This window comes from Zalophus californianus, chromosome 10, assembly GCF_009762305.2.
Source record: "Zalophus californianus isolate mZalCal1 chromosome 10, mZalCal1.pri.v2, whole genome shotgun sequence".
NCBI lineage: Eukaryota > Metazoa > Chordata > Mammalia > Carnivora > Otariidae > Zalophus > Zalophus californianus.
In genome coordinates this window covers 78888489-78909529 of record NC_045604.1, presented here as the reverse complement: position 1 = coordinate 78909529, position 21041 = coordinate 78888489, and the positions used below count along the sequence as shown (strand labels likewise).

At 44.4% G+C, this 21041-nt stretch overlaps 1 pseudogene; it reads left to right on the top strand.

The window, feature by feature from the left end:
- The first annotated feature begins 19960 nt into the window (after positions 1–19960).
- LOC113931824 lies at positions 19961–20459 on the top strand (annotated as a pseudogene).
- Positions 20460–21041: the final 582 nt, after the last annotated feature.

Sequence of the window (21041 nt, the reverse complement as noted above, 5' to 3'; positions counted from 1 at the left end):
AATATTTTGGGGCACCTGGCTGGCTCAGTCAGTGGAGCGTGCGACTCTCGATCTCAGGGTCGTGAGTTCAAGCCCCACGTTGGGCGTGGAGCCTACTTAAAAAATTAAGGAAGAGAAATAAAGTAGATTAAATATTTAAGTTAAACATGGTGGGATGTTTGCTGTTTATTAGTAATGGGACAAAAAAAGTTACAGTATGCACAATCTCTTTCAAATTCTAAAAGTCTCTAAGGGCATCAAAAGACTGGAAAATAGCCACACAATACTAATAACGGTTATCTCTGGCTGGAGAATTCAGGTTGTTTTTATTCTTTTTCTTTTTTTAAAAGATTTTTATTTTTATATAAGCTCCCCACCCAATGGGGGACTCGAACTCACAACCCCGAGATCAAGAGTTGCGTGCTCTACCGACTAAGCCAGCCAGGTGCTGGCTTTTGTGTGGACAAGTTTTCAACTCCTTTGAATAAATACCAAGGAGCACAATTGCTTGATCATATAGTAAGAGAACTAGTTTAGTTTTATAAGAAACCATCAAACCGTCTTCCAAAGTGGCTGCACCATTTTGCCTTCACCAGTGGTAAACGAGAGGCCCCTTTGCTCCACATCCTCATCAGCGTTTGGTGTTGTCCCTGTTCCGGATTTTGGCCATTCTCGTATTCGTATAGTACTATCTCCTCGTTTTAGTTTGCATTTTCCTTATGACATATGATGCGAAATAGGCTTGTTTGCCATCAGTATATCTTTTTTTAAAAAAAAGATTTTATTTATTTGAGAGAGAGAATGAGAGATAGCACGAGAGGGAAGAGGGTCAGAGGGAGAAGCAGACTCCCCGCTGAGCAGGGAGCCCGATGCGGGACTCGATCCCGGGACTCCAGGATCATGACCTGAGCCGAAGGCAGCGGCTTAACCAACTGAGCCACCCAGGTGCCCACCATCAGTATATCTTGTTTGGCAAGGTGTCTATTAGGATCTTTGGCCCATTTTTTAATCAGGTTGTTTTCCTGGTGAGTTTTAAGAGTTCCTTGTATATTTTCGGTAATTGTGCTTTATCAGATGTATGTTTTGCAAATATTTTCTCCCACTCTGTGGTTGGTCTTCACATTTTCTTGAGGTATTCTGTTTTGAAATGACCATATGACTTCTGTGCTTGTTTTTTCTATCTCTGAAATGGGAACGCCACCCTGAGATATTTTTAATGTGCTCTGAACCCTTTTGCCTGCGAATCTGTAGATAATACTGTCCCCCAAAGATAAACACAGTTAATATTTTAATATTTGATATATTTCTTACAATATTTTTTCCTGTGCATAAGTATTTTTTCTTCCAGTCTATCTTTTCCAAGTTATTTTGTAATAACTTTATTAAATACCAGCACTCCTTCACTTGAGTCCCTTAGATGTGTGTCATTAAAACCATGGAGAAAATGTAAAGAAATCTTTGGGAGTGGGGGATGGCACTTCTAAAAAGTACACATTCCTGGTCCCACTGCAGACCTTCTTGCTTGGAATTGGCGTGTGATGGCCCTGAGGAATCTGGTTTTTTTTTTTTAATTTATTTATTTGAGAGAGAGAGAATGAGAGATAGAGAGCACGAGAGGGAAGAGGGTCAGAGGGAGAAGCAGACTCCCCGCCGAGCAGGGAGCCCGATGCGGGACTCGATCCCGGGACTCCAGGATCATGACCTGAGCCGAAGGCAGTCGCTTAACCAACTGAGCCACCCAGGCGCCCCGAGGAATCTGTTTTTAACAAGAGGTCAGGATGGGGCGCCTGGGTTGCTCAGCCAGTTAAGCATCCGACTCTTGGTTTCAACTCAGGTCATGGTATCAGGGTCATGAGATCCATCCCCGCTTTGGGCTCAGCACTCAGCAGCGTGTCTGCTTAGGATTCTCTCCCTTTCCCTCTCCCCTTCCCCCTCCCCCTGCCCCTCCTCCTCTGCCCTTCCCCTTGCTCATGCTTTCTATCTCGCTCTAAAATAAATAAATCTTAAAAAAACAAAAACAAAAAATTCCCGCAAGAGGTCAGGTGATTCCTATGCTCAGGAAGCACTGGGAAACACTGGTACAAAGTTATGTGGCAACTAAAACTTGCCTACACTTGGTAACATCTTTATCAAATTCTCTGCAGGTGAAACCAAATGAAACAGCCAACCTAAGTGAAACAGATCTTTTATTTCCTCTTTTTATTACTAATTTTTCCTAGGACATTCGGGTGAACTACTTACCATATGCATTTGGCCCCAGTCTCTCCTTGTTAGGAGTTTCTTCCAAATCTGTAGGATCAAGGCATTTACACTATTGCGTTAAAGAAAAAAAAAACTGACCTGATGCACGAAAATTGCTCCTCATGAGAATCCATGTTATTGCAATTATCCAGTCAAGAGCCTAATTCATATAAAAGAAACAGAGACATGTTATCTTTTCATCTAAAATCATTTCATCTTAAATGGTATCTGACCATTTACATGTACACTTTATTTTTTTTAACTGTAAAGCTGCCTCTTGGACCAGGTGAGATCAAGAGTCACATGCTCCACCAACTGAGCCAGCTAGGTGCCCCTAATGTACCATTTTTATGTGTAACTCTGATTGATCCCCTTATCAGACCATTCTGCCGTGAAAATATCTGTCAGTATATATCAGTGTAAATTTTAATTTTCTGCGACCCTAAAGCTCTAAGTATTAACTCTGGTGTAAGGCACAATTATAATTACTAGCATACAATTGATCGAATGGTGTATATTATGTGTGTTGATAAGATTTCAGTTTTTGTGATTTGTAATTATTAGCGCCTCTCTCAGTGAGCTGGGTCTTTTCCCTTGTGCATAGTTCCACAAATGACTGTTCCTCGCAGTTACAAGGAGACGCGGTTCAGCCTCCTTTGGCTTGCTATGTTTCTTTTTCACAGATTTAAGTGCAGAGAAACCTTACATTGCTGGGTGGAAACAGAACGAGGCTTCTAGCAACGTGGCTCAATTCTTTGGCTTTGTTCAGAGTTGCTCAAATATGCACAATTATTACAGTGAGGCACCACCGAATTATTTTTACCAAACTATTCATTCTTCTATTTGAAGGCGAGGAAGTGTCGAAAGCAAAAATTGGCAAACGCCGAACCAATTTAACAAGATTACCAGTCACTAGTCCTTCATTTTCTTAGCACAGGTATCATCTATTTTAAACTTTTCCTAGGTTTTCTGTCCTGGAGGTTTAACAAAAAAAAACCAAACAAAACCCAAAGCTCTATACAATGCTTTTCTTCCCTTAAATGGGAGAAGGGCAATTTTGAAAGGGGACATTTTGCAGGTTGTTGGGCATTGCTGCTGGCTGGCTCAGTCGGGGAGAGTGTGTGACCCTTGATCCCAGCGTTGTGAGTTTGAGCCCCACGTTGGGTGTAGTGAAAAATAAATAAACTTAAAACAAAAACAAATAAAGCACCTATAGAAGTTGAGGACCTGGAAACTATTTTCCCTTAAAGTTCTCATGCCTATGTGATACCCAGAAAGTCCCCGGGGACTATGTGTCCCATTTTGAAGACAATTGTTGTAGGTGATGGACCAGAATGAGAACTGAGGGAGCAAATAAGTATGGTTAGACCTAAGTTTCTTGCTTGTTACACTTGGCAGTGAGTTCCCTACTCACAGAAAACACAGTTCCTCAGGCAACTGTCCAAAGTTCCCTTCCAGTCCTTCTTCTTAAATTAACCTTTCATCTTATTTTTTTTTAAAGATTTTATTAATTAATTTATTTAACAGAGAGATAGAGCACAAGTAGGCAGAGCGAGAAGCAGGCTCTCCGCTGAGCAGGGAGCCTGACACGGGGCTCCATCCCAGGACCCTGGGATCCTGACCTGAGCTGAAGGTAGACGCTTAACAACTGAGCCACCCAGGCACCCCTCATCTTATTTTTAAAAAGATTTTGTTTATTTATTTATTTATTTATTTAGCATGTGCACGGGCAGGGGGAGGGGTAGAGGGAGTGGGAGGGAGAATCTCAAGCAGACTCTGCACTGAGCATGGAGCCATATGGGGCTCACTACCATGAGATCATGACCCGAGCTGAAACCCAAAGTGGATGCTCAACCGACCGAGCCACCCAGGCACCCCTTCACCTTTCACCTTGAATTTGATCACTTGTATCTAAAATGTAAAAATCTAAATGTATCCTCAAGTAATAATGGTGCTTCCAAAAGATGTCAGGTCAAGCCTAGTTCAAGTACCCCTGGCACAGAACTCGATTTTCAGAAGCAGTCTCTGGATGTCATGAGATAGCTTTGTGAAATATATGGAAAGATTAAACTATTAAGAACTAACCATGAGGGGCACCTGGGTGGCTCAGTTGGTTAAGCAACTGCCTTCAGCTCAGGTCATGATCCTGGAGTCCCGGGATCGAGTCCCACATCGGGCTCCTTGCTCAGCAGGGAGCCTGCTTCTCCCTCTGACCCTCTTCCCTCTCGTGCTCTCTGTCTCTCATTCTCTTTCTCTCAAATAAATAAATAAAATCTTAAAAAAAAAGAACTAACCATGAGGGGCGCCTGGGGGGCTCAGTCAGTTAAGCGACCGCCTTCGGCTCGGGTCATGATCCCAGGGTCCTGGGATCGAGCCCCGCATCGGGCTCCCTGCTCAGCGGGAATTCTGCTTCCCCCTCTCCCACTCCCCCTGCTTGTGTTCCCTCTCTCACTGTCCTTCCCTCTGTCAAATAAATAAATAAAATCTTTAAAAAAAAAAAAACCTTCCCATGATTAATGCTGACCTTCTGAAAGTCTCCTTGGAGGGGAAGCTTCCCTCTTCCTACAAGCCAGCCCTTGTGAGCTAAGGTGTCAGGACACTGGAGAGGGTGAAAACAGTTTTGATGGCTAACTCAGGCGCAACTCCTGACAATGTCTTCAGCACGGAACAACAGTTTCTGTTCAACCTTCTGATATTTCTGACTTGTAATACTTCTGTGTCTTCTCTTCACCCTTGTAGCAAAAAAAAAAAAAAAAGAAAAGAAAAGAAAAGAAAAATCATAATGTTGCAGCAGGTGCAAGTTTATAATCAGAGGACCAGGCTCCTAAGAAGGCAGCTGGAAGAACCCAGTGGATGTCTTGCTGTGAATACATGAGATCATTACCTGCATAGGGCTGCTGACTGTGACCCTGGGAATAGTTGTCCTTGTGCACAAGTCCTCTGACCATATGGCTTTCTCTGTTGGAATAATGTTGGTGACCTCAGGCATTTTTGTTGTTCTTACTGGAGTGCTAGCTCCATGTGCAGTGAGCCAAATCTCACAGAGCATTGCACTGCGAAGACTAGAAGCAGGAAGTGCGGACACAAGTATCCGAGGGGGTACAGAGCCGTTAGTGACCGAGGGACCGACAGCCAGCACCTGGCTGTACCTATATACTAACCTGCTTTTTTTGGACCGTTGAAACTTTGATTTTAAGTCTTGTGAACATTGGTTTTGACATACAAATAAAATTTGGCTTTCTAAACCCTTGTTTCCTGGCTTTTGTAATCTTCGTGTTCCCTATTGCCTAGAGGAGTTCCCTCTGCGGGAGTCCTTGTGGTTCTCAAGTTCAAGTCATCTGGCCAACCACTTTGCTCCCAGTTGCTATGTCTCCCAAACTTTCTGCCTTCTTCCTACTGTCACTGAAGACCCAGCTGCTGCTTCTCGCGCTGGCTCCCCGCATCACCTCCCGCAGACTTCAGCATGACGGCCCCCGCGAGATCACAGATGCCCAGCTCACGGCCCTCCTCACCTGCAACTTTCTCATCTCTGATATCTGTACCCCACTTCCATGGGCGTGCCCTATACCTTCCTCACGGCTACTGGGATACCCTAAAACCTCACTTCTGAGCCCCATTCTCCTACCACACAGTCTCCTAATGCCCCCCTTAACTTTCTCTTATACCCTCACCTGACAATTCTCCCAACTCTCTGATGCTAGGCTGTCCTTACTTTCTCACGGTGCCTTGACTCTCTTCTCGCCCCTCCCAGAACAACGTGGGAGATAACCCCAACCTTTGCTTCCTTCCTTTTTTTTTTTTAAAGCTTTTATTTATTTATTTGACAGAGAGAGACACAGCAAGAGAGGGAACACAAGCAGGGGGAGGGGCAGAGGGAGGAACAGACTCCCCACTGAGCAGGGAGCCCGATGCGGGGCTCGATCCCAGGACCCTGGGATCATGACCTGAGCCGAAGGCAGACACTTTAGGACTGAGCCACCCAGGCGCCCCTGTCCCAACTTTTGAAGGAGTCCTTCCTTCTCCCTCAGTGGACATTTGTGCCCCTCCATGAAAATGAGGATTCACCACACCAGCTGCTCGGCCTCAAGCACACAGCCGTCCACAAGCCCCACCCAACAGCCCCTGAACAGCTCTCTTTGTAAACATAGCATGTATTTTCTGACTTTTCCCCACGTGTATAGAATTTTTCATGTCCCTCCTTTTTTACTCTTTATATGTTTCAAGTTTTTGGTAATGAAATTTCTCTTCTAATGAAAAGGTTCAGTTGTAAAGCGTCTGCCTTCGGCTCAGGTCATGATCCCGGGGTCCTGGGATCGAGCCCCCCGTCGGGCTCCCTGCTCGGCGGGAAGCCTGCTTCTCCCTCTCCCACTCCCCCTGCTTGTGCTCCCTCTCCCGCTGTGTCTCTCTCTGTCAAATACATAAATAAAATATTTTAAAAAGAAAAAAGAAAAGCCATCGCTCCTTAACTGTATCTTAATTACTTGTAATGGTCCCAAACCGAAAGCCTAACTATCCATCAGTGAGGGAATAAACTGGTATCCCCAGTATGGGGATACCACATAAAAAAGAACAAACTATTGATACTCAAAACAAATGGAAGAATATGAAGATAATTTTCCTCAATGAAAGAAGAGACAGAATACAGAACTGCATGACGCCATATATAAATAAATAAGACTAAACTGTGGTAACAAAAAGCGGATTAGTGGTTGCCTGGGTATGGAGCAGAGAGAAGTGTAGATTACAAAGGGGCACAAGGACACTTCTGAGAGTGATGGATGGGGTTTTTATGTTATTTGTGCTGATGCTTTCACTGATACGTATATATATGGCCCAAAGCCACTGACTGTATGTTTGAATTGGTGCAGTCTTGTCCCTCATTTCTACCTCCACGAAGCTGTGAAGAAAGAAGCATAGAGTGATTTTAAGCAGCGTTTCCCGTCTTTGCTGATAGATTAGGAAGCCCTGGGTGCTGGGGAAAGTCTATTCTCCTGGTCCCGCTGCCAGAGCCCCTGTGAGGCACCAGGTGAACTGTGCTTTCAACAAGGGACTTGGGAAACACGGGTGTAAAGTGGGTGGGAGCCAAGAAGGAGGCCTCCCTCTTGACCAAACCATCATCAGCTGAAGCCAAATGAAAACACCACCATCAAGAGCCAGGGGGAAACCATCAGGATTTCCTGGCTTTTCACCCGGATGCGTAAGTACCGCTTAACAGTGTTCCACCAGCCTCTCCTGGAAAGAGTTTTCTCAGCCCCTCGGCATCTTCTAGGATTGGATATATAGGCAGAAAGCCAAGCTCATGGGTAAAATGCCAGTTACCCAATCAGATCCTACTCCCTGTAAGAGACACCCCAAGAGCTGCATTTGGCGTTTCACTGGGGAGGAGGTTGCTGTTTGTTGTTAAGGAGATTCATTTAATCAGGTAAAGGAAACCACATTTTTAAAAAATACAAGTTGTGCTGTGTTCGGAAGTCATAAAAATTCTTTGTTGTTGTTGCTACCAGGTGAGGTCAGGTATGTTTTTCACAGAAACTAAAGCAGTCCTGTTCACATACATCAAACCAGGGGAATAGAAAGAGTCTGGTTAGAGCTGCGTCACTGAGTTCTGTGAACTTCGTCAAGGTTACATGCCAAGATCACATAATGATCTTTTATCCAGTTATTCTTACTGAGCTGGCAATCCACTAATTCTTCCATTTTTTGTTAAGAATAAGAGACACCTGGGGCGCCTGGGTGGCTCAGGTCGTGATCCCAGGGTCCTGGGATCGAGCCCCCGCATCGGGCTCCCTGCTCGGCGGGAAGCCTGCGTCTCCCTCTCCCTCTGCCTCCTCCCCACTGCTTGTGTTGCAACCAAAGCTGGGTTTCCTCGTGGCTCTATCCTTAACTCTGCCCCTCACAAGGGGCCCCTTTGAAGTCTGGTGAATTCGAGAAACCCCTTTCAGCTCACTCAGGCCAGGACAAGAGCATCCATGGGAAACACCTGCAAGCTTTCTTCCCTCTTGCGTGTCAGACCCTGCTCCCAGTTCCTCCCAGTAGCAGAGGAGGTGAGAACAGGACCCCACGCTGGAGGGCAAAGCTCTCCCTTCCGCTTCGTCTGAAGCGCATGTTGATTCTAGCGTGTATTCTGTTACATCCGAGTTTCAGTTAAACAAAGCTCTTGCTCTGTGTTCTGTTTCATGCGTACCTGAATTAGCACAGCAATCTTCAACATGCCACCAAATACTATTGCTTTTCCCTTAAAATGCAATGTATATTCTGGGTCTTTAAGTGTTTCTAGCAAACCTCAGGACTACCTGGTGTACCCAATGCAGTCATGGTCTTTCTGGAAATGATCCAGAAGTTTGTGATAGATGGCTTCTTGAAGGTTATAGGAAGAAATAGTTAAAGGAAATAAAAAATATTTTTATATTGGTGGTACAGTCAGTTGGGCATCCGATTCTTGGTTTTGGCTCAGGTTGTGATCTCAGGGTCATGCGATGGAGCCCTTCGTTGGGCTCTGTGCTCCGCAAGGAGTCTGCTTGAGATTCTCCCTCTCCCCCTGTCCCTCCCTTCTGCTCTCTCAAACAAACAAATAAATCTTAATACCTGTATATGTATTAGCTCTCCTCCTGGATTTTCTGGCAATCTTTGGAAGTTCACTTCCAGATTGTCCAGAAACTAGTTATTTGCCACCATCAGGACACTTGATAACTCATATGAACATAATTAAAAACTTGATCACGAGGACTGTCATGCCTAATGTGGAGATGGGTTTCTGGTCAACCCTTTAAAGAAAAAAATCTAACTTTAACTTTTTCCTGCGCATCCTCCTGCAGATAAGATCATCATGATTCCAGCAACTCAAGCTCATCGTCTGAGGACCTGGTTTTCAATGATAACACAACAAGGGTTTTCACGCAGATGCTCCAAACGCTTCTGTTTGTTCTACACTGGACTGATAATTTTGCTTCTTGAAATTGTTGTGGTGGCTTTGTTCTCTGATCAGTTTCCTTCCATTGTCTCGATGACAATGATGGTTTCTGGCATTGTTTTTGTTATCATTACTGGAGGGATAGCCTTGTATGAATTACGCCACAACTCCCAGGAATACACCACCCTGGGACTAGAAGAAGGAACGGAGTGTGGCACTGCCCAGAGTCGTGCTGAGGATTCCAACAGGGAAGTAGCAATGGCCGTCACCCGGCTCTAAGACTACATTAAACCTGGATACCTCGGAGCCTTTTAGCCTTCTGAAAGTTCTATGAGTATTGCTTAAGTAGAAATAAACTCTGGCTTCTAAAAAGCTTTGTTGCCTGACTGTGGGGTGTTCTTATTCCCTCTTGCCTTTATGAACTCTTTTAAGAAGTCGTCTCTCTCAAATTCATGTCTGGTGAAGGAAAGAGTCTCCCCCTGCTTGTTTCTGCAGCTCCTAAACGTCTTACCGTCTTCCTAGCACCACTGAAGATCCAGCTGCTGCCCCTTATTCTGGCTGTTCTTGTCAACTCTTGCGGATTTCAATGTCCACGCAGGTGCCCAGCTCATGGCAGGTGCCCAGCCTCCTTCACCTGCACTGTCCTGTTCTTTCCCCATCAGATACCCACCTCTGTGGTCATGTTTTGTATCTTACCATAAACGCCAGACCCCTAAAACATCATTTTTGGTCCCTCAATCCCTTGCCATGCATTCTTCCCCACCACACACACCTCACCTATCGTTCCTGATGGCTTTGTGTCCTGCCCCTCACTTGACCGCTCTCCATCGTAATGAATTGTCAAACCCTTGGATGTCACTGGCTCCTCACCCTCCCACAGTGCCTTCATTTGCTTCTTGTCCCATTGGGGCTCCTTCCTGAGGTCCAAGAAAACCAGAGCCAGACAGTAGTTAAGGTGGTAAAGACAGATTTCGCTCAGAAACCATGACGATAGTGGAAAAGAGATCTCCATGTAGAGGTGGGCTCAACTCGCAATGCAACAAGGACAAGTGGGGATGTCTAGCCCAAGAGCAGGATGGGTGGGTGGGACCTCACAGAGAGGAAACCATGCAAGTAAAGGGGGACTCCTGCTGGAGGCAAGCCAGGTGCTCTGACATGGTCGGGAGGATGGTGGGGTTGGGGGAATTTGATCAACTCTGGAGGGTGGGAGTTCCCCACTAAGCCAGCCCAGCAAGACTCTTGCTAAAATTGGGCAAATACAGAGACAGACTCCAAAGTGCTACCGCAGAGTCCTACCTGGGAATAGGATTCAGAGGAGCCTCTCTAAAGTTTGGTTAAGGAGAGACTCTGTCATTGGAAATACCCCCAATTTTTCACCCCTTTTAAATCTACAGCTCTGAGGACATAGGAACCTGACAAACTATCCACTGTCGATAGCCCCAAACATCTTAGAGCAAATCAAACAAAAAGGTTGACTGGGGGGCTCCTGGGGGGCTCAGTCGGTTGGGCATCTGCCTTTGGCTTAGGTCATGATCTCAGGGTCCCGGGATCGGGTCCCACATCGGGCTCTTTGCTCAGTGGGGAATCTGCTTCTCCCTCTCCCTCTGTGCTTTCCCTCTGTCTCTCAAATAAAATATTTTTGAAGATTTTACTTATTTATTTGATAGAGAGCACAAGCAGGGGGAGTGGTAGAGGGAGAGGGAGAAGCAGCCCCCCCCCCCCCCCCCCGCTGAGCAGGGAGCCCAACGCAGGGCTCAATTCCAGGACTCTGGGATCATGACCCGAGCCAAAGGCAGACGCTTAACCCACTGAGGCACCCAGGCACCCCTCAAATAAAATCTTAAAAAAAAAAAGGTTGACTGCTTTCTTTTAAACTCATGATCATTCCCTATTTCTGTCCTTCCTTTTGAATGTGTCCCCCATGCCTTCAGCCCTATTGAAGACTGGAAGATGGTTTCTTAATATAATTGGCCAAAGAACATTCCTTCCTTCTCTTTCGACTGACGTGTGGGGTCCCACACTGAAAACGATCACTATGTCACCTCCTCTCCCTAGGAGTCGCTTCCAGCATTCAAAGCCCTACCCAGCAGCCCCCCAAGTGCCTCACCCTGAAACAGGAAGGCAGAGTTCCAGAAACTAGATCCTTTGGGGAATGTGTCTGCCATGATGGGCAAACTTAGAAGGTGTTAGAGGACGCGGAGACCATGCAGGGAGCAGCAAGAGGAGGAAATGGTCTTTCAATTTGCAATTAACATTTTCAGACATGAGGGAAACCTAGTGTAGAAATGAAGTTAAGTATAGGGGATTATGAAGGATCGATAACAAACAGCAAGGGCTCTTGGAACTTAAAAAATGATGGCAAAGGGGTGTCTGGGTGGCTCAGTTGGTTGAGTGTCCGACTTGATTTCAGCCCAGGTAATGATCTCAGGGTCCTGGGATCGAGCCCTAAGTCAGGCTCTGCGCTGGGGTAGTATCTGCTTGAGATTCTTCCTCTCCCTCTCTGCCCCTTCCCCTGCTCACGTGTGTGCACTATCAATAAATGAATAAAATCTTTTAAAAAATGATGGGAGATATTAAAACACCAAATCTCTGGCTGATAAAAACTTGAGAAGAACCATCTATAATAAGAAAACTGAAACAATATCCAACAATAGGTAATTACAAAAAAAAGATACAGAATAAGACAATAAGACATTTTATTGTCCCTAAAACTGATATCATAAGGAAGTAAAGCTAACAGGAAATTATATTAATGGTAATTGTTTTTTTTTTAAGATTTTATTTATTTATTTGACAGAGAGAGAGAGCGAGAGAGGGAACACAAGCAGGGGGAGTGGGAGAGGGAGAAGCAGGCTTCCCGCTGAGCAGGGAGCCCGATGCGGGGCTCGATCCCAGGATCCTGAGGTCATGACCCGAGCCAAAGGCAGACACTTAACCATCTGAGCCACCCAGGTGCCCCAGTGGTAATTGTTTCTGAGCAGTGAGGTAAGTAGTGATCTTTGCTTCTAGTCGAATCTTCTGGAATTTTCTGAAATTTCACCAAGGCTTCTGTATTATATTGTAATTTAAAAGACCCTAACTGGTTATGTATATATAACATCACTATCCTGGTGACTCAGTGAAAGTTTACAGGAAATGAAAATACATTCCCAAAGGAAAAAAAAAACATTTTCATACAGGCCATATCATGGTATTGTTTTAAAAACAATTATAAGCTTTTTTCTTGGCTTTTCTATCACTGAAATGGGGACAACTCCCCATGATATTTCAAAAATGTCTTCCACTGCTGAGATGGAATATCTATAAGAAAATAGTATCCAAAACCCAGGAACTCTCAAACATAAGGGTCATTGATTTTTGATGGGTTTATTCTCCTCAAATGACCAGTCTATAGTTTTTCAAGTTTTTGTTAATAAAATGTTTTTCTCCCCCCCCTTTTTTTAAAGTAGGTTCCACACTCTGAGATCAAGAGTCACATACTGTACAGACTGAGCCAGTCAGGTATCCCTGAAATTTCTTTTTTAATTAAAAGAAAAAAGAGTAAAATGTTATTTATCCTCTCTTTAATTACTTAAATTACTTTAATGGCCCCAAAGTAACCTAAATATTTATAAAAGAGGGAACAATAAGGGGGTGCCTGGCTGGCTCAGTCAGTGGAGTGTGTGACTCTTAATCTTGGAGTTGTGAGTTCGAGCACCACATTGGGTATAGAGATTACTTAAAAATGTTTTTTAAGGGATGCCTGCGTGGCTCAGTTGGTTAAACGTCTGCCTTCAGTTCAGGTCATGATCCCAGAGTTCTGGAATCGAGGCCCACGTTGGGCTCCCTGCTCAGTGGGGAGCCTGCTTCTCCCTCTCCCATTCCCCCTACTTGTGCTCTCTCTCTCCCTCTCTGACAAATAAATGAATAAAATCTTTAAAAAATATGTTTTTAAAAAAGATTTATTTATTTGAGAGAGAGAGCGCGAGCGTGCACTTACGCGAGTATGAGTGAGGGGGTGGGGGCAGAGGACAAGGGAGAGAATCTCAAGCAGACTTCAGGCTGAGCACAGAGCCTAATACGGGGCTCGATCTCACGACCCTGAGACCATGACCTGAGCTGAAACCAAGAGTTGGATGCTTAACTGACTGAGCCACTCAGGCGCCCCCAAAAATAAAATCTTTAAAATAAAAATAAATAAAAGAGGGAACAGATAAACAGTCATAGACCCGTACTGCGCAAAACTATTCAACATAAAGAACAGGCAACGGATACTCAAAACAACATGGGTGAATTTCAAAATAATCACCCAAAATGAGGGGCACCTGGGTGGCTCGGTCGTTAAGCGTCTGCCTTCAGCTCAGGTCATGATCCCAAGGTCCTGGGATCAAGCCCCGCATCAGGCTCCCTGCTCAGCGGGAAGCCTGCTTCTCCCTCTCCCACTCCCCCTGCTTGTGTTCCCTCTCTCACTCTCTCTCTCTGTCAAATAAATAAATAAAATCTTTAAAAAAAATCTTTAAAAAATCACCCAAAATGAAAGAAGCAAAATAGAAAAGATTACATACTTAATGCTGTTTATATAAAATGCAAAGCAATCTACAGTAACAAAAAGCAGATCAGTGGTAACTGGATATAGAGAGACAGGTATGGATTACTAAGGGGCACAAGAAAAGTTCTGGGAGCGATGGATGGGGGTTTTTCATCTTATTCCTGCTGATGCTTCATTGGTACGTACACAGTTCAAAAGCCACTGACTGTATGTTTGAATTGGTGCAGTCTTGTCCCTCATTTCTACCTCCACGAAGCTGTGAAGAAAGAAGCATAGAGTGATTTTAAGCAGCGTTTCCCATCTTTGCTGATAGATTAGGAAGCCCTGGGTGCTGGGGAAAGTCTATTCTCCTGGTCCCGCTGCCAGAGCCCCTGTGAGGCACCAGGTGAACTGTGCTTTCAACAAGGGACTTGGGAAACACGGGTGTAAAGTGGGTGGGAGCCAAGAAGGGGGCCTCCATCTTGACCAAACCATCATCAGCTGAAGCCAAATGAAAACACCACCATCAAGAGCCAAGGTGGGGCACCTGGGTGGCTCAGTCGTTAAGCGTCTGCCTTCGGCTCAGGTCATGGTCCCAGAGTCCTGGGATCGAGCCCCGCATCGGGCTCCTTGCTCAGCGGGAAGCCTGTTTCTCCCTCTCCCGCCCCGCTGCTTGTGTTCCCTCTCTTGCTGTCTGTCTCTCTCTCTCCCCGCCAAATAAATAAATAAAATCTTAAAAAAAAAAAAAGAGCCAGGGGGAAACCATCAGGATTTCCTGGCTTTTCACCCAGATTCATAAGTACCGCTTAATAGTGTTCTACCAGCCTCTCCTGGAAAGAGTTTTCTCAGCCCCTCGGCATCTTCTATGACTGGAAGAATTGGGAGAAAGCTACGCTGATGGGTAAAAATGGTTTGCCATGAGAACCCACGTTATTCCAAATATCCAATCAAGATCCTATCTCCTATAAGAGAAGCCCAAAGAGCTGTGCCTGGCTGTTTCTATTGTGGATGCTCATTTTCTTATTACTAGGTGAGGTCACGGATGTCTTTTTAGGTTCATCGACCACTGCAATAACTTAGATGTTTCTTGTTATACCCTCTGTTTTTCTCTTGTTTTTATTTCTTTATTCGTCAATGTTTTTTGTATAGAAAGGATCTTAAATCCTTGTCTTCTATGTGTCTTTCAGCCTCCATTCCATTATATCTAGTATCATCTGTACTAGTTCTAGTCTAACAACCTCAAACATACCATCGAGTAATGCCGACACTCCCAAAAATGCAGTGTGTATCCTGGGTCTATACACATCCCTAAGCAAAGCTCAGGACTGTGGGCAATGCCCCAATTCAATACGGGTCTCTCTGGAAATCTCCCAGAAGTTTGTGATCGCTTCGTGGTGGTTATTGGAAGGAATATGGAAAGGAAATTAAGAATATAAATGAACCATCCCTAACTCCCTGGCAACCTTCTGTGCTCATCCTAACCTCCAGCCCTTTGACACCATTAGCATTTTGAGGTTTGTTTTTTTATTGTTTTTAAGTGGGTTCCATGTTGGGCAAGGAGCTGAAACCAAGAGCCTGAGCCACCCACGCGCCCCAAATGTATCTTTTTCTTTTTTTGGGGGGGATTACTCATTTTGCTTCTGGAACTTTCTGCAGTGGCTTTCTAATCTGATCACATACCTTTTTCTCTTGCAATGATATTGGCTGTTTCTAGAATTGTTTTTATTGTTATTACTGCAATGTTCACTTTGTATGAAGCATGTCAAAACTCAGAAAATTCATCCTTCAGCCTAGGAGAATTAGCAAATCTTAGAAATGCCCAGCGGCTTAGAGGTAACTATTCCCAGTATTATGAAATGAAGCATCCACAGCAAGCACCTGACTACACGACACAATTGACTCATGAAAAATAAAAAGGAAATAAATAACTTTGGGAAAAACTAAAAAGACAGTTAATGATGTACCTTCAAAGAAAACACTATGTTCAGATAACACTGCTCAAATAACGTCACTGTGCGATTATTTAGAGCTTCCCAAGTGTTCTTATGCAGAGAGTATAATCCATATACCTGGTCCCTCCCCGCAAAAGGGCTCAGAAATTAACAGTATATCAGTTTCATTTAAACATAGATGTGAAAATCTTTAATCATTTATTAAAACTCAGCAGCAATTCATTGCAATCATAAGTAAAATGTTACAGGGAAAGCTTTTTCATGCGAAAGAAAAAGGCAAACCTCATGAGAAGTCCTGAAGGGTGTTTCCCTGACCCGAAGATATGGGCATCATTCAACACCGCAATGAAAGTTTCACCTAAAGGAAACGAAATATGATAAAGCACAGGAAAGAGGCAACTGTTTCTTGCATTTATGACTACATACCTAGACTACCTAAGACTTCAGTAATAACCTTTTACAATGTAACATTTCAAGAAACTCTTAGAACTGGTATCATTTCATGAGTGGACTAGATGTCAGACAAATATACAACCAGTCAAGGTTGACATTTGTTTACTCAACAGGCACTTACTAAGTGCTTGCTCTCTGCTCTGACAAATAATAAACCCCATCCCGGGTCTCACGACCCACAGATCCCAGCCTTCGGAGATAAGCGGGCGCAGCAATTGACCACAGTCCTCCAGGGCTGGAGAGGACCTTGAGCCCAACAGTGGCACTTACAGATGACGGAACACAGAGATTGAGTGACTTGCCCCTGGTCTCCCAAGGGAGGCACCCAAGGCTGTTCTCTTGGCTCCTTTCTCTCCCACACACTCAACGCTGGTTGATCACAACTACTTTCCTATTCAAAAGCCTCATAGACTGGCGATGCCCATCTGTGTTCTGCCCACACCCCTTTCCGTACATTTTCCTGTGTCTCCCATCAGGTCCGGCCACCTGAAGAACCTCCAGGAGCTTCATCTCAGTGTGTCTGAAACTTCATCACATGCCTCTAAATATGCTTTTCTTTCTGTGACCCGATTTCTCTGCCATCAACCATGAGTCACCTGAGCCAGACACATGGGTACTATACAGGTTTACTCCTGGCAATAACAGCTTCTTTTTGTTCCTCACACATCGAGTCACCGGGTCCAGACATTTCTGTTTCCTTAATGTGGCCTGCGAACCCCCCATCTGTATCACTGTCTCCCTCCCGTACCCCTTAAAGAGCTTCTTCTCTCCGTGACACTCTTCTGTCCCATCACACCCATCCTCTACCTTACACAAAGGTAAGGGGAACATGATTACACCACCTCTTTGCTTAAACCTCCGCACCCACAACAGATAAAACCTGGTCTTCTGAGCTTTCACATGCAGCTTTCTGGTTGGTCCTTGCCTACCTTCCCACACAGGGTTTACCTTCCCGGCACACTGAATTCCTTGCGCACCTGGGTATTTCCCTGGACCTTGTCTCAGAGCTGCCGGTTCCCTCTGCTCGGCTAGAGTTTGGGTTCCTTCCTGTGGCCTTGCAAACATCTCCTCTTATTACGATTCAGTGTTTCTCTGTCACCTGTCTCTCAGATCTTGCATGCCTACCACCCCCCAGAGCCCGGTAGGCAAGCCTTTATCTTAGCAAACGTACCTTCATATTCTTTCACCTGTGTTTTCCTCTTTAGTTCTACAGGAGACTTGGCAGTAGGGACCGTACCTGATAGGTCTCGACTTCAGCATCTGATGCAGGGATAATGGCAGCTACAACTTTGATACAATGTTGTGGTTTTAATTAATTAATTTCTTTTAAAAAAAGATTTTATTTATTTACTTGAGAGAGTGAGCGAGCGCATGTGAAAGAGAGCAGGAGTTGGGGTCGGGGCAGAGGGAGAAGCAGACTCTCCACTGGGCAGGGAACCCCATGCGGAACCCAATCCCAGGACCCTGAGATCATGACCTGAGCCGAAGGCAGATGCTTAACCGACTGAGCCACCCAGGCGCCCCTGTATTCTATCTGTTCTTTTAGGTATCTCATGCAGTGCGGTTTATCTGACCCCTGTCGCTGCATTGTGACCAAAGCAGAAGTCTTGATTTTAGGTAACTTGAACTAATTTAAATTTAAATAGTCCCATGTGGCGAGGGGCCTCTGTACTGGACAGCATGGGTCCAGACCTATCGGCACACTGGACATCTTCACTTACAGATCTGTCTCCCCGTCCTAGGCCACAAGCTCCTTGAAGAAAAATGTGTCCATGTGTCTCAGCACCAAGCTGATAATAGATGTTCAAATAATTATTGATTGAAAGACCGAGGAATATATTTTGAATCCTTGGCTTTGAATAAATCTTAGAATCAACTAGTTCTATGCTCCCATTTTACAGATGAGGAAAATAAAGCCCAGTGAGATGATAAAATCTGCCCAAAGGCATTCAGCTATGTGGAATCCAAGGACTGAACCCGAACTTTCTGGTTCTCAGTTCAGTACTTATTTTACTATATCATACTTCTTACAACATTTGACTCAATAAAATTGTGGGTTGTAGCATATGGAATTCATTTTACTTTATTACAACTCTCAATTTCCAGTTCGTATTGAATTTAATTTTACTTAACCACCAGAATAAAAGAATCTTATAGGTCTGTTGTGGCTCCCTTGACATGTCAAAATGCTATTGTCACCTGTAACTGGTGAATTCTGAACAAAATCAATTTCTTGCTTTTGAGAATATAGTATTTTAACATTGGGAGAAGCTGGGAGAAAGGTACACAGGATTTCCCCATACACTTCTTAGAAATCTCCTGGGAATCTATAATCATTTCAAAATGAAAAGTTAAAAATTTAAGTAAGATTAAAACACAGACTATTTTTTAAAAGGAATCCTATTGTTTTTGTTTGTTTGTTTTTTGTTTTTTGAAGATTTTATTTATTTTTGACAGAGAGAGAGAGAGCACAAGCAGGGGGAACAGCAGAGAGAGAGGGAGAAGCAGACTCCCCGCTGAGCAGGAAGCCCGATGCGGGGCTCGATCCCAGGACCCTGAGATCACGACCTGAGCCCAAGGCAGACGCTTAACGACTGAGCCACCCAGGTGCCCCTAAAACGCAGACTATTGAAATGCAAAAAAAAATGTCAGTTTTTCTAATTTTACTTTTGAAAGGGACCCAGAAATGCTATTGTGGTTATAAGAACTGGCCACAAGGTGTCACTGGTGGCCTGTCACAGCTCACTGAAACTTTTATTTTCCCCTTTTTCCCTAAATGAGAGTTGTCATTCATGAAAGACTTAAGAATATAAAAATACTATATATATATGTAAAGTTTTTATATATATAGTAAGTTAATTTATATATATATCTATATAGATATACACATATATATATAAACTTTATTAAGTAATCTCTATCCCTAAGGTGGGGCTTGAGCTCATGACCCCAAGATCAAGAATTGCATGCTTGGGGCGCCTGGGTGGCTCAGTCGGTTAAGCACGGCACTCTTGGTTTCCACTTAGGTTGTGATCTCAGGGTAGTGAGATCTGGAGCCCTGTGAGGGGCTCTCCTCAGGGTGGAGTCTGCTTGAGAGTCTCTCCTCCACCCTCTCCCTCCGCCTCTGTACCCCACCACCCCCTCCCGTGTATTCTCTCTCTCTAAAATAAATAAATAAAATATTAAAAAAAAAAAGAGTTCCATGCTCGACCGACTCAGCCAGAGCTGCTATATTCACAGTTTTTTTCTGATTGGGAGCGTTGTGAAATCCCCGTATCCCACTCTTTTTTAGACGAAAACACAGAAAACCCCTAAGAGAAGGAATGGAGTTTCAAAAAGTCAAAAAGGCAAATGGGACATTGTCTAGAGGAACCTCCCTTCTCAAAGTGTGGTCCACAGACTGATAGTGATGACGTGGCCTGAGAGTGTGTAAGAAGTACCAAACCTCAGACCCGACCCCAGATCTATCGAATCAGATTCCCAACAACTTCAAAGGGCTGATGCTGCTGATACACAGATCACACTTTGAGCAGGACCAGAATCTAGAAGAGACCCCAGAAAATGGACAGAGCCATGGCAAATATCAGCTGCTGCCAGTACCATAAAACCTTCCTGATTTGAAGCTCACAAAATTAGAATTATCATTTTTACCTGGATTGGGTTATCACAAGCTGATAGTTTATGCAACCTGCCTAATTATACCCACAAATTAATGTCTGCACAGCTATGTGTAGACATGGAAAACACAGAAATTATATTAAATATGTATTATACATCAAACTTTGGTTCTGATCTTGCAACAACAACAAGAAAAGTTTAGTGATAATTCATTTTAGAAACTCAGACCAGGGCGCTCCCCACCCCCTGCCGCTCAGGCCGCCCCTTCCCCCCCACGCCGACCACCCTCCTCCCCCCAAGATGTGGCACAACGCTGGGCTGACCCTGTTGGTGTTCAAAGCACGCTGCTGATCATACTGCTGCTGATGGTGTGCAGTTGGTATTTTCTTATGGCATCTTTTTTTATAGAAATTCAAGTTTCTGGGGCGCCCGGGGGGCTCAGATGGTTAAGCGTCTGCCTTCGGCTCAGGTCATGATCCCAGGGTCCTGGGATCGAGCCCCACATCGGGCTTGTGGCTCAGCGGGGAACCTGCTTCTCCCTCTCCGTCTGCCTCTCTCCCTGCTCGTGCTCTCTCTCTCTCTCTCTCTCTCTCTGTATCTCTGTGTCTCAAATGAATAAATAAAATCTTAAAAAAAAAGAAAGAAATTCAAGTTTCTGCAGGAACCGGTGGGAGACACGGGAGCTCAGGTGGGAGATCGTGAGCCCACAGGCTCTGAGACTGAAGAAGACACTTCGTCATCTTCACACAGGATCAGATCTTCTCGGCAAAGGAGGGCACCTGCTGATGAAGGCCACTGAACCTAACCCTAGTCCCATACTAGTGAACGACGAAAGGCAGTGGGGAAACCTCTGTCTTTAATGACCTGGCTTTGCAGTTTGGTAAAAGATCGAAGAACATTTTTACTTGGATGTTAAGTCCAGTTAAAAGAAAAAGATTTATATATAAGCCATATGAAAAAAAAGGGAATTAAAACCAAATCAGACCACAGCAGATTTCATCTTAAAGATAATCTTTTGCTCCACTAGCTTTCTACTTACATACTTAACTCTCTGGCTCCCGGGCTTATTTTCTTGCACTGGTGTGGATCTGGTAAACACAACAGGCTTGAAAAACCGTGTTTTATTAATTCTGTAATGTATGTTGTATTTTTTGTTTTTGTTTTCACGTTTTACCTTGTCCAAAATTGGGATCTGTCTCATGATTACTGTAAACCAGGAGAGGGTCGTGATGTGATTATCCCAGCCTGTGCGGGTGGGAACTTATTAACAGCTTGTCACAGCATTGTCACTGTATTGTTGACAACAAATGTGTCAGGTGTAATTGGCATTTAAAGATGTCTTCAAAAAGATTGCACTATGATTCAGCATTGAAACGAACAC